This window comes from Nomia melanderi, chromosome 11, assembly GCF_051020985.1.
Source record: "Nomia melanderi isolate GNS246 chromosome 11, iyNomMela1, whole genome shotgun sequence".
Classification (NCBI taxonomy): domain Eukaryota; kingdom Metazoa; phylum Arthropoda; class Insecta; order Hymenoptera; family Halictidae; genus Nomia; species Nomia melanderi.
The window spans coordinates 3621627-3636972 of NC_135009.1; the positions used below are offsets into that span (position 1 = coordinate 3621627).

At 29.6% G+C, this 15346-nt stretch overlaps 1 long non-coding RNA gene across 1 annotated transcript; it reads left to right on the forward strand.

Moving 5' to 3' along the window:
• Positions 1 to 4257: 4257 nt before the first annotated feature.
• LOC143175039 (uncharacterized) lies at positions 4258 to 8415 on the forward strand. The gene is made up of 3 exons (XR_012999633.1): positions 4258 to 5065; positions 5887 to 5917; positions 7483 to 8415. It is a non-coding gene; the product is annotated as an uncharacterized LOC143175039 (long non-coding RNA).
• The last annotated feature ends 6931 nt before the right edge of the window (positions 8416 to 15346 follow it).

Sequence of the window (15346 nt, forward strand, 5' to 3'; positions counted from 1 at the left end):
GAAATTATATGTGTGTAAAGTAGGTATGTATGTAATGATCGTAAGAATATAGTATTGAAGTAATGTAGATATTATAAGATTCCGGGTTTTAGATACTTATAACATTGTTTTAATTGTGAAATATGATATAGTGAGACTTATCATAGATATTATGATTAGAATTTGAGTTTTTGTATAAATTTTAATTTTGTTGTAAGCTATTTTATATGATATAAGTTATTTTGTAAGTTAATTTATTAGTAACTTCTGTAAGTTATTATATATTATTGTACATATAGTAAACAGGATTTCGTGAAATAAATATTTAGACTAATAAGTTTTTAATTAGATTTCCATTTACTTGAATTTTATATATCTTCATTATAAATATCATAAAGCGTTTCTTCTATAAATGGATTACTTTTATAATAAATAAACGAAAAGTAATTTACAAAATAAATAGTAGTCGTACAGAAGTAAGAACTTTCGTGCAAAATTAGTTTTTTATAATAGTCTATATAAAATTTGATTATATTATGTTACACTCTATAATATTCATATCTGCATATAATTGAACATCATTTATGTGTAACATATCTAATATCATTTTTCATTTCTAAGGTTGAAGAAATCAGCTTTTTAAAATTTGATCTCTAATTTAAAACTTAATTATTGTTGTATAGACATCAGGAATTTTACTTTTTGCATTATGTTATTTTATATTTTTATAACAGCCATAACAATGCATAACTTTTTAAGAATATTCAAGATGACACTTCTTATTTTATAGCTGGCTTTACATCTTTCTCATAAATTTTATGAATCTTTATACCCTGATCTAACAAAACGAAACTGTACCTTAACTTTTAATAACATATTAAACAAATTATTGATTAACTTATAATAATAAGATTTCCACTGATAATGTCGTTTTTTGATAATGATCTCAAAGTAGGAAGTCTCATTAAATCTAGTACAAATGAATTTCATTGACCATTGCTCCATTGTCTCCAACGCAAACGCATAAACGCCCACAGGCTAATCATGTAAATGTACGATTTTATAACGGTGCGGAACATTCAGTGAGTCGTTATACATAGTTCTATTCCCGAACGTGTTTCAAGAATGTAGCTAATTCGAGAATTTGTGAATCGTTCACAAAACGATTGTCCATTGCGCTTTGAAAATTTCCGGAATGCAAACACACAGGCGCAATGAATATTTTCAAGAAATGTCTGGGAAAATCGATGAGTTCGTGGAATCGGCGAACTTCCCTGCTCACCTGCAACAAAAATGCCTTTAACAGATATCGCTGGTGTGACGTAACATTGGAGAAATTTTTCTATTATCGCTTTCGATATGACGTAGGAGTGAGTTAAACGGCAAATATAGTAACTCCCGTGACGAAAGGAACTGGAGTCTTGAACTTTGATACAAATACCTTTCCGCGAATTGTCAGTTTCACCGGTTGATTCTGCGAACTCGTCGTTGACTCGATCGACAGGGATACTACTGCCCGTACGTACGTATCTTGTTCGACGATTTACGAGATATTAGCAACTCGCAGAAGCTCGGGGTTGCAACTGGAAATCCAAACAAAGACCGGCCTCTAATTTGAACGGAATCAGAAATAGAATTGGAGTCAATTGTTGGCTGCTCGGTATCCTTATTTGTGTCCGAGCACCTTCGCGTGGAGTTTCTTAACACTAGAACTATTGGACGGATCAAAATTACCCATTCCTGATTTCTTCTTTTCGCAATTAATAAAAAGATAATAAATAAATAAATTGGTGTAACAATACTTAAACTGATTTGTAAATCAATGAGTCTCAATAGATGCACTTGCACTTGCAGTTTCTACAGAGGAATTTCAAAAAGCCAATTTAATTGCTCAGTAGTTTTAATGTTAACGTATTTACTGTGGAATTTAGTTTCAAAAATCTCTCATTCTGCGTGCAATGAAATCAAAAAATGAATTACATCTTTATCTGAAAAAAATAAATAATTTATCGTTGAAAGAAGTAGTGTCATTTTGATTTTAAGATGATATGTGTGCTCGTCAAACACAGTTAATTGGTTAACAATAAACGTACCGATACTTTATATATACCTATTCCTACTGTAACTAGTCAAATAATTGGTTATAAAATAAAGATAAATTAAACGATCAATTTTTCAGAGTGAAAACGCAGACAAAGAAAAAGACAAAAGTTGAAAACCCGATTAATCAGAGAATACAAGAATTTATAATTAAATTTTAAAACCGTTCATTGGACCGATCATGGTACGTTCAGTATTAACAATTAAGATTGATACTGAATCGATTAACCAGTTAACTGTGTTGAGTATACTCGTCATTTTGCAACGTAAAATAAAAATGATGTTTTAACGATCAATTATTTATTTTTTAGATAAACATGTAATTCTTCGTTTTGATTTAGTTTTTGCTAGAGTGTATGATAAGTGCATTCGCCTTGCGCTTGATGGATATACACTTCATTATTTAATTTTATTGTGTGTACGAGAGATTATTGAAATTAAATTCCACAGTTAAAAGATTAATTAATTACATTGGCGCGAAATGTGTGTGGTTTGGAGACAGCACATTACTTTGGGTAAGATTGTCTTTCGTGTTATTAAACATGGCAGATACATTTCACTTTTAATTTGTAGTTCTAATTCATTGTTAACCTTCTGAAGACTAATGTCTCTATGTTGGTAAAATCATAAAATTTTAAACAAATAATTTGATTATGGTTACACTGAAGATTATAATATATAATCTAATGTTTTGTGAATAGATTTGTAATATTTTAAAGAATCTTTGTTTCCGAACAATATTTTCGTGTCCAACATGAAAATTGATTTAACCCATTTTATTTTCTTTATTTCGACTCATCGAAATTTGAAAGCTTAATTTTAATCTTCTTATTTCGATCATGTAGAATTTTTCTTAAAACTTAGATACTACAGATATTTTACTTTTTGAAATATGATTCCTACAATATTATAAATAAAGTTGTTTCTTCTGCAATTATTGCACTTATAAGATTTAATTTTTCTGTACGCTTCCATTAACGATTGTCTTTATGAAAGACAGTAATATTCTTTTATCTTTAAAGAGTTCGTTTAGTTTCGTTAAAACTGCATTCTATGCATTTCTATCATTCATAATATTAATTACATGTTTTGGCTAAAAATTTCAGATTAAGCACGTAAGGCGATCAATGCATGATTTTCAAAGTTTACATTACACGAAAAGCATTAATTACCCAAGATAAATTTAGAGGGTACCACAAGCACAGAATTATTATCTCCGCGATCATCGTTAAACCTGTCTAGCAGCTTAAAAACAGGCCAGTCTATTTTAATGGCTGCTAATACAAAGCAATTCTTTAAAACACTCGCTGAAATTAAAACTGATTCATTATTTGTACATATCGATTTAACTTTGTTGATTTTATCGTGCCCATAAATAAAACGTTATCATAATGGTTTTAGACATGTTTCACTGGAATTTTAATACCTAGCAATATGGAAACATAAATTTTGGTTTAGTGTTTATTTTTTAAAATATAGTACAGTATTTTATGTGTATCAAGCAGTAATTTCAAACGGGCCTAAATTTATATAGACAAAAAATTATTATACTAATAAAAATACAATAAAATTAAATTACATACAAATTGCTTAATACATATTAGATTCTCTGATTCTAAACTACATTCGTCTATCTTTTTATATTTACACATTTTTTCATTAATCTTTTTATTCTTTTGAACATTCTTTAATAGGATACTTAAATAGATTCTACCATTTTTAATATCATAATGGTTATTATACTTTGAACTCTTCCCATTCAATCATTGTTTATTCTATTTCATTTAATTTCACAAATATAACTTTTCATTCAAAATACATTATGACAAAGTACTTTATTATATATACACTAATTTCTGAAAAATCAATTATTTTCTATAAATTTCAAAATACAAAATATACATTTCTTACTCTTTTTGTGCGTAAAATTATTTTAAAAAACTAACCGGCCCACACACACACACATCTTTCTGGCGCTAAAAAGAAACTGACAAGATTGTTGCATAAAAATTCATCAACGAAGATTATTATGAATGGTAAGGGCCACAAGAATGTCACAGAAACAGTGGCCGATGGAACAATAATCCTTGAAGAATATCTGATACAAGCAAAAACACGTGTGTGGTTTGAGAACGTGACCAGCCGGACACAGCTCGACTTTGACAGTTATCGTTCGACCGTCGTCGACGATGGACATCGTATACCACCGTGAAACTCCTAAGTAAATCTTGAATCGCTCCATGCACGCGATGGCCACCGCGAGAACAATGTCTGACGTCAATGTAATTACATCCAAGAGGAAGTAGGATAATTCTTCGCGGCGATAAAAAAAAAGACACCTGGAACAACCGAGCATTTCGGTGGAATTACCGGTGAGATAGATCGTGGATCTATCCAATGTGACATTTATTCGTTATTTGCTGCTACGAATCGTACACTTGAACGCGAAGTGCATGAGTCTCGTGAGGATCCGAAGTGAAAAGTACTTCTAGGCAGACAGGCATCGACACTTGACACAGATAGAAGCTTTCAACTTCAGAAAAGTTGTCACAGTACAATTCTCTGAGTGTTAGAAATATCTTCCACTGAAAGCAGTTTGATTTATGAATACGTTCAACAAAAAACTAGTGTTTTTTAACTGTTACTCATACAGTCAGCGTATGAAGGATTCAATTTTCAAAACAAAAATCTGACGACCTCTATTTTGACTCTTGTTCCGTGGGTAGTCTATCAATTGATATCTGGAATCGACGTATTCCGGGAGTTTCGGTTTTTCCGATATTCGGGGAACGAAATTTCAAATTTAGCGATTGACGTGTCTGTACCTACGGGAGGCTAGCGGGATCGCGTTGGCGTCAATCGAATGGAATGGTTCAGGCCAAAGAAAACCCATGACGTCTTCGAGCGCGTGGGCATTCCGGATTCAGCAGAGGATTTTACCGGACCACCTGTAGCGAGCAGGAAGTATCAGTGAAATGTCAGAACAGTGAGTACCTTTTTTTGTGTTTGGATTAAGAGTTTAGTGTACAAATGTGATATCAGTTCTATGTTGGAGTTTGATGTAGATTCATTAGATTGTTTGATGTAGTTTTTCGAGCGATAAGTAATTGAGTTCATCGTTTTTTATATTGTCTCTGTTCGAACAGTTAGAAGTAAATGTCACTCAGATAAATTCTTATTGACAGGATTAATAGAATACAAAGATCGTGTACGTTTTTCAGTAATTCTTTATACACTATTTTGCTTAGTAAATTGGATTGGATTTTATAGTACTAATTATTATGCATAATTTATTAAATTATTTAAAAGTTGTTCAATTATTGTAAGATTTTCTAAGGCTTTACTATCTCCATTTTATTTCGTGCATTTTTTTCTTATTTCTATTAATTTAATAGTTTTTCCTCTTACTTTTATTAACCGTTTATTTTATTTAAATATTGCTATATCTACTTTGTAATGATTTTTAGATAAAATATGTTTTTTATGTGTTATTTGTATTATTCTAACGTTATGGTTAATATTCTTTTAATAATAATGTAATTTAAGTATTTATTTTATATCGTCTAGGAAAATAATAATCTGAGCTAATACTTTTACCATACAAATTCTAATGCAAAAACACTAATGCTTTATCATTTTCAATCACTAGTATGTATATCCTAATGTCTTGTTCTATTTCTTTTTCTGTCTTTTTGTATCCTGGACGAAGTAACATTTTCAATAAAAATTTTTTATAATAGATAAAAAGTAAACAAATTACTTTAAAAGCTATATATTGAATTTAACATTTTGTTCATTATGTTTCAGTGCCTAAAGACAAATCCTGATATAAACAATAGTACGTGTTTACATGTACTAATAAAATTGTATGTAAGATTTCTTTTAAATTATGAATTTTCAAGAAAATATTGAAAGGTACAAGCTGAACTTGTGTTAATTCCTATTTATTATTTAACAAATAAACACTCAAGTGACTGATAATTTTAGTAATTAAAAAAACCTAACGATTAATTTAATAATTAATGATGATCACAAAAAGCAAGCTGTACAGTCGATCATTATTTAATCAAAGTTTGAATCATGATTAGTTTTTACTTATTTTCAAATAGCCATACACGTTCGCGAATTCTCATGCTCTCTAGCAGGAAATACAGTGAACTTCAAATACCAGTCGATAATATAGTTTCCTGTATATGAAGTTTGCTGTATACAAGTACAATAATTAAAAAAAGATTTTAATGAAAATTTTCAAAATTCTGCTTATATGAAAGTGTATACACATTTTAACATAGAATAATTTTTATTCTACATTGATGTAAATAATACATTCCGTTACAAACTTCGAATTCTCATTTCAGTTAAAGAATTTCATCTCTGAGATTATAAAACAGAATATTATTAATAAATATCGCATATATAATTTTAAATTCTATAAATTTCTCACTGAGATAGATTTTTTAACTTATTCATTAAATATATAGTTGCATTTCAAATCAATAAATATCTATATTATAATATTAGTAAAAATCTATTTGTTTTAAAATGTACATAATAGTATATCTATAGATTCAATAATCATCATGCAACAATTTTTTTAAGGCTCCAACGTGACGATACGAGAGAGTCAATGAACGTTCCTTTTAAACATTATTAAAGGACTGTGAGTGTTAATTAAAAAAAATATTGTTTTCTAAAATACACAACAAGATTAAAAAATAAAAAACTTCTAAAGTTTTTAAAACTTTCTTATGTAAGTATTTATTGTACAATATTCATATGCAGTAATTCACCAAGAAAGTTCGAAAACAGTGTGGTCAAATTGTTAAAAGTTAAGGTAAATTTGTATCATAATTTATTTCTATAATTCAAGAACTCATATATAAGCTCAGTTAGCCTAACATATACATCAAAATTTGATGCCGGAGTACCTGATGAAAGTGAGTGAATAACTATAGCTATTCTACTAAAACAATTTTTGGTTCTTGTTACACCTTTATAGTTATTACTTTTCATTATTATTATTATTATATATATATATACAATTCTGTAAATTATGTTAATGAATTATCATGTACGACACTAATTTGAATGTCAATTATAAATGCTAGTATCAATGTTATTAAACTGAAAATAATCAAATTAACAAGAATATAAAATACATTGCTGGATATATTTAAATAACATTTATTTATCATTTTAACAACTATTTATTAATTATAAATGTTATATAAATGATAACTATACAAATATTTTAAATAATAACCATATATAGTGTTTATGAAAACTGTTTTATTTTGCAACCTTTATCGTCAACCATGTGAATTGAATAAAAATTGCTACTTAATCATAACTAGATATTGAGATTATGATTCAGCCTGTTTCATCAACCGAATATTTTCACAGATTACCAAATGGAAGCCATTCATGTGATTCGACTATTACCAACAGTGATGACGTCCGAGGGTGGAAACATTGATTTTTCTGAACAAAACAAAAATATACAGTGCACGATGAATCATGTCCAAGTATTTCACATCGGGTTCATGAAAATGAATGATGAAAACAGAAGTTTTTAAAGTGTACCAAGAATTTTAGTCTCTTTTTAAAATCAGTATTGATGTTTACATATAGTATATCAATGACGAGAAAATTTGAGGAGGATGATAATTAAAACGAATGAGGAAGAGACGTTCAATAGATTCACAACAAAAGACTAACGATGCATCCATAATTAAAATAAATACATAATCAGGCATCTATCTGCAAGTAAATGACTTAAGCTAGGTCATAAATGTTTAATTTATATAGTAATTTGAAGAAAACAATGACAAAAATTAATATTAAGTTTCATTGTATTTTTAACAGAATTTTCAATGACACGAGAATAAATTATTTTATAATCTAAAATATGCAGTGAGTATGTACAAAATTGGAATGTGCATCTAAAACGGAATCTTCATTACTTGACAACGTTTATTTTCCTTATAAGGTAGCCCTTCTCGATCACCCCAAGCATCGCTTACACTACGGTAATTAAACAACGCCCTTCACCCAATAAGGAATCAAAATTACCTTTTACCTTTAAAAGTCGCCCTACCTTAAATAATTTCGTTAGAGACAGATAATTTTAAGACACTCTAGTAGAACAACTAAATTGAAAATATCTTTTTGACTATAATTATGGAGATAATAAAAATCATAGGTGAGGAGCGGCAAGATGGGACTATTTTTTATCTTGTATTATTATACATCCATAATTTAGATTATTCTATAATTAATTGTATGATTATTACATTAATAAAAATTACAAAGTAAATAAGTTAAATAAATACAAATTACGAGATAAACTTATTTTGTTCACAACTTTATTTTGAAAAAGAAATCAAATTCAAATTTCAATCATATACATGTATTTACTTACATGTTATTATGTACACTATTTGATTCAATTTTATTCAAAAAGGAATTTTTACTGTAATTTTACTTGTATTGTTGGAATATGTATGTTGATTTATACACATTTTATATATATATAAAAATTAGTTAACAAATAAATCCTTCCCCTTAACTAAATGTCATCTTTGATTCCATTTAATTAACAAAACATTAATGTAAGAATTACTTGAATAATGAAGAAGGTTTAAATAGAACTTTATGCTAAGAAGTCTAACCATTGCTTGACATTTCTACTTGTGCAAATGAGAATTTACATACATTCTAATCAACTCTACTCCAGATGTAGTCACTTTGTGGACTTCTTTGATTTTCAATAACTTTACTTTTAAAACTGAACACGCTTTTCACATAAATAAGGTAATATATACATAAATCATTTTCCATTTATTTCAGCTCAAAAAATTAACTCTTATATTTCCATTCCACTGATACACTCTCACCCTTTAAAGTAAAGAGAGTTATACATTTTACAATACTAAAGGTAAACGCTTGTTAACTTCTTCCAGATATAATTTGATTTATTACTGCAATTCACTCAATTAAACGATAATTATTTGAAAATTGTTGATATGACCGATAACATTTAACAAAATAAATGTTCAGTAATCATAACACAATTGAATTAACACTTTGATCGCCATGTCACTTGAATTTGGATAACATAACTTTTTGTATAGATTTAAAAATTAATTATCTCAGTGACACACCAAGAAAATCGAATTTCATTAGATATTTGAGATACAAGAAGGTTGAAAAAACAATCGGTTTGAAAAATCTTGACTTTTGAATTTCCGTTTCGTTAGAAAAAATTTCTTTGATTGTACGAGTAATTTGCTAAGTGCCGATCGGACGATCATCATGTTAATCCATTCGAGACGAATTACACACCAGATGTCTAATGGAGTACCTAGCCAAAAAGACCCAGCGCACACCATGTGCATAATGATCATGAATTTCTATTATCGGTCAGTAATAAAAAACCAGCTTACTTTACTGGTTAGTAGCAAAAGTTAAAGCTATGAAAAATTCAAACTTGTATTGCTTTCAAACTAAGATCCTAAAAAAAGTAACCCACAGTCAAGATCGTTGGGATTACAAAAAATGAACAGTAATAGTAAAAGTATTGATTTTGAATCTTGGCTTCTGGGGACCGTGGTTAAAAAAATTCTGGTCTAGAATGGGTTAAATAGTTTGATACCATATTTTTCATATTTTGCGTATCTTGCCTCGTGAAATCGCCTAGCACTCAACGCGTTAACACTAGAACTAACGAACAGCCAAACTGACTTTTCAAAATTTTTCTATAAAAGCTCCAAAAGTGCATTCCTTAAGATTTTAATTGATTTACAATTCAGTTTGTGTGTTGCTACATCAATTTCTTTAGCAATTTTTCAGAGAAACATGTCACATCTCTTCAATAATTGCAAAAAACAAAGAAATCAAGAATGGACCGTTTTGCCTCGTTTGGTAGTTCTAGTCCGAATAAATAGAGTAAATGAAGTCTGTGGGTACAAAAAAAAGATAAAATATTGGAAAGAAAAGCAGGTATAAGTTTCAAAGATACACATTCATTTCATATAGCGTGACAAAAAAATAATAATAATGGCATATCAGAAAATAAAGGCAAATTTGAATTTTATGTAGAATTTTAGTGAACTCAGATCGCGTAAATTGATATGCGTATAAACAATACTCCCTAAGCGATGTCATAATTTACGCGTTAAAAGGAGACTCGCGTAAAGAAAGTGCTGCGTAAATTGAGGGACGAGTGTATTTTCTCCGAGAAAGCTCTACTTAATAGTAAATACGTCACATCTCGTATAACTACGTTTAACAAGTTTCAAATCGACATATACCACCGGTGGGCATGTACACAGCAAATTTGCAACATTAAAATAAACTAATTCTAATAATTAAAATATTTATTGGCATTTACCCACCATTAGCAATTAAAATCAAGAAACTAAACATGTAACCAAAAAATGCACTGCAACATCATTTTTGCAAATAATATTTGTTATTATGATCTACGATTAAGATGTAAATGTGTCCGGCGAAAATCAACGTCGTAGACTATGCACGCATATATGCATTTTTCGATCTCTTTGATCTCACACGTGTCACGGTGACATTTATATGTGCATAAGATGAATATCCACATTTCTTGGCATTATTCAATTTAGTGAAACCAAGGAGTTACTGTTACAACTTATATAATTACGTCTAGCGTTAATCATCCTTCCATTGCATGAATTTTTATAATATAGTTATTCCATTTAAATACTAGTGTGGTGATGAAATCAATACGAAAATATTAATAAACAATGTTATTTAGTGAATTTTGTGACTATTCTTATATGAGAACTTCATACATACAGGTATAAAATAAAAAAAAATTAATGAAAATCGGAAATTAAGTTTCCAATCGGGAAGGGAATGCGAAAGAGGGTTAAATATAGTTTATCGATCTTTAGACGGCAAGCTAAGCAAAAGAATATTCCGTCCACATGGAACATTTCGGCTGGGAGTATTCAGTACTTGAAGGGTTAAACAAATAAAAACATGTCCCGACGTGAATATGTTAATGAACTATTTACAAAAAATTAGTAAACAAGAGTTTATATGGTCCAAGACATTGCAGCTCATGAAGTCGTCAAAAACGTCCAGTCGTTAGAAGGTTAACCCTGTGTCCTATGATTTCTTTCTGAACCGTGATCCATCTGACTACTTTTTTATTAACACTCGGTTTATGGAACGCGTCAATTTGACACATATTAAATTCTACAAACATTATTTAATAAATTTCGATTTTGATTGATGCAGTAACTCAAATGTGTATTCCAATTGTCTAATTTTTAAACCTCCAATTTCCAAAATCTAAATTAACGAACATTAAATTTTTTAAGACCAATAGAATAAACTATACAATAAATGCTCGTAAACCTAGTGTTAATAATTTATTGAAAATAGGAGAAAATAGGAGAAAATTCCAGTTTTATTCTATGCCAACGTATGCTCTAAGATATAATCATTGATAACAAAGGAATAATATTTCATTTGCATTCGAACAAATTGAATAATTTTCTTTTTGGTACATTCTACTTGAAATCTTCACCACGAATCTGACACGATACTCTAGGGCAAGGGGTTAAGAAACAGCGGAAGATGCGTCTTCCTTGAATTAAAGTTCACCGAGGCCGCATTCTTCCCCTGTATTTGCCGATGCATGGACTTACTGCCGTGTCGTGGACAAAATTGTCGCGAGTCTCGCATGCGTTCACGGTCAGTGACGTCTCCCTTCTATGTATGCTCCCTCGTCTCGTCCTGGACGAAGTCCACCACGTGACCTTGCTGCTATACCTCGTGTTTGCCTTAAGTCGCGAGCGTACACGAGGAAGACCGCCTCATCCCGATAAAAAGCGGCTCGTAGTTAACACTGTTCGCACCGTGTCGCCGAGATTCGTGAACCTCGACGAGGTCCGACGAACTTTCATGAAATTGGGAATCCGATGACGACACTATCAGCCAGCAGGGAATTGATTTCGAAGGACACGTGTCTCAGATGAAACTGTTTCACATGCCTTCATTTTCTGCCAGAATAATTCCGATATTTTATGTAATCTTCATTTTTTCAACGTCCCCTTCTGCGTTCAGAAACTTCGTTGTTAGTATAATAAATAAATCTAACTTATTCTATAAGATATAATATTTGTTTAATGCTATTTTATTATTGATAGCCCTGAATTTATTATTGATGTATATTTATTTTTGTATAATATTTGAAATTTATCATTGTATATGTTGCCAAGTTTTAATTCATTTGTGATCATTAACATCTGATTAGATAGTTAACCAATATTACCATATTATTATATTAATCAGCTTTTAACAATTTAATATTGTTATTTGTTGTATTATTATGATTTAATATTATGATCTGTGTATTTATTTCTATACTTTAATTGTTTAAGTGTGATAAACAAATATTTGACGACAATGGAATATTCTTCATTCTGCCATGCATGGTGCAAATTATATAGTAAATTGAAATTGCCCACCTTCTTTATTCGTCCCAGTATTTTAAAATGGCGTTTCGTAAGAGGCTTGATTGAGAAATTTAATATCGTTTACCTGCACGCGTGCTTCGAATGTGTAGGGCATGTTTATATATTATTGTAAGCTGCGCATATGGCATTGGAATGCGAAGTTCATTAAAAATCTAATGGTATTATTGGCATTTTTTTTTTTCTCCTGGCCTATTTAGTCATGAAGCTCGACACGCTCTAATTATATTTAGATCAGTATAAGTCTGCCATTGGTTAAATAGTCATTACCTGAATCGAGTGTGTGTGAAAATACGGCCGTGCGAATGATTTTCTTTTAAATGCAGTACTGTGCAACCGTGTTAACCTGCATTTTCAAAATGATTGAGGATCGAACAAATCGTACTCGAATTTCTCCTAGTATGAAAACTGCATGTAGGTTTTTATAATTATTAAATGGCTATGTCGTTTTCTTCTTTTTATGATGTTGTATAGGGTTATACATATTAATTTATACTGCTTTGTGCCTACCGGAGATAACTTTCGCTTTCAATAATGATTTAATTGAGAATAATTCAAATGTAATAATACATTCAAACTTTTCAGCTGAATAATAATGGTTGTGAAATTCTTATAAAGTATTCTTTGAGAGAACAAACATAAAGCACAAACAGTAATAAACTATAATTTTATCCAATTATTTAAACGATAGTTCAAGTTAAAATTTATTCAGCTTAATTATTATCGTAAAGTTAATTACTGTAGTTTTCTTTATCTTTTATTATTTTTTTTATTTCAGATTATCGTCTATTACATTAAGTTCAATTATATTTTCATTAACTAAATAATTTCTTACACATATCATATTTCGTACATGAAAATAAAAATTTACCTTGTCTGTTAAATTAATACATTATTGCACATATCCATTAAATGTTTAAAGGAAATGGAAATTTACACTTTGATTAATGGATTCAACAGCGAATACTAAAATATTTTAATTCTCCTCCATGACTTGTTTCTGGATGTCCAATCGTGTTGAACATACTGTCTGACCCAGATGCGTTGAATGGCTTGTAGTTGGAGATTTCATGGCATATGCTTTGAAGAAACATTATTTTAGCAGAAGGTGTTGTTTCAAAAGGTGATTTTAGTCAAAATATTTCCGAAGTAAAACATTTCCTTCAAAAAAGTTAAAAATATGTTTCCAATGAAACAAATACGTAAAACTACACTTATATAACAGTATTTACATATAATTTAAATTCAACGCGACTTCCCCATTTGTTTCACAGATATAGAATATGATATAAAATGAAGATCGAAGAAGAATATTACGAAGGTTGCTGTCATTCTTTATGCTTTAAAAAACTGTAAACAGTAATATAAAATTTTGCAATAATTAATAATATAACTCATGGATATATGTAAAATTTAACAATACGAAATCGTTTTATTAATTTATTTGTTGTGACTAGTTTTTAATAGTCATTTGACAAGTTTGTAAGATTTTGTCAAGATTCATAATAGTTCGTGCGCTGTCTTCACTCATTATATTAACAATAACGCGTTCGTTAGTTATTTGTAAGAAGATACTAAATGTGACAGCAGTAATAAATTTCTTTCAAGCTTCTCTTAGTATTCAAATTTCTTCAATGTGCTTCTAACACATGATTTGAAATTTTTATAATTACTTTCTACTCTGTACAAATGTGAATGCGAAAAACAACATTTAAGGAAAATTTTCAACGCATTTCGTTGATTTTAAAAAAGGAAACGTTACAGCGGATATAATAGAGAACGTTTGCTGCATGTATGGAAAAGATTACTGCCGTACTCTTTTGACGTGCCCTCGTCAGATATTTATCTTTTCAGGTCAGTGCAAATGTTCGCTTGCTGGCACGAACTTCAAAACCTTTAACTATGCAGAAAAGCGTTTAGCGTATTTTTACAATTTTAAGAGCCGGCCTTTTTGCAAAAACGATACATTCGTAATTACGTACACGTATATATTGTCAAATGCAATGACAGTTACAGTCATCTCTAAACGAAGAGTGCAACATTTAGACAATGCATGAAGGATGAAGCTACTTTGGATTTAAAAGCTACGAAGCTACGAAGCATTTAAAATAATATTGGGTAATATTTCGTAAAAGCAATAGTTGCACATTTTATTTTTCATTTGTGCGACATTCGTTGTATTATATTTATGGAAATATTAATTTTTTAGTCAGTATTGAACATAAACACCTCTATAAATTTAGTAATTTGTAAAATAAGAAATCTAAGTTATTTTGACTGATGAGATACTTCTCGTATTAAATACTTGAGACAAAATTGGTCCAACATTGTTCCTTTCCCGATTAAAATAATATTTTGTTAACCTAATAAATGCCTCAAAATTAGTTCGTATTTTATTACATTGTATTAGCATAAATTAAAAATAATTAAGGTAATACATATGCACTATTACATTATAGCTTTCACAACATTATGTAAATGTGTTTTACCAATATTTTTGTTACTGATACAAACGGTCGATAGAAATAAGTAATATCAAACATATTTCGCGTCGAATTTCACTTCAAAGTACACCGTGAATCTGTTACACGATTTAATAGTTATTATAGCCGCTGCGTCTATTTTTGAATGTGTCGCGAATTGATGGTTCCTGGATATTCTAGGCGCAAAAGAAAAGCTGTATCTGACAAAACAAGCCATTTAATCGAAACGTTTCGTCCATATCATTCAAATACAAATAAAGTACG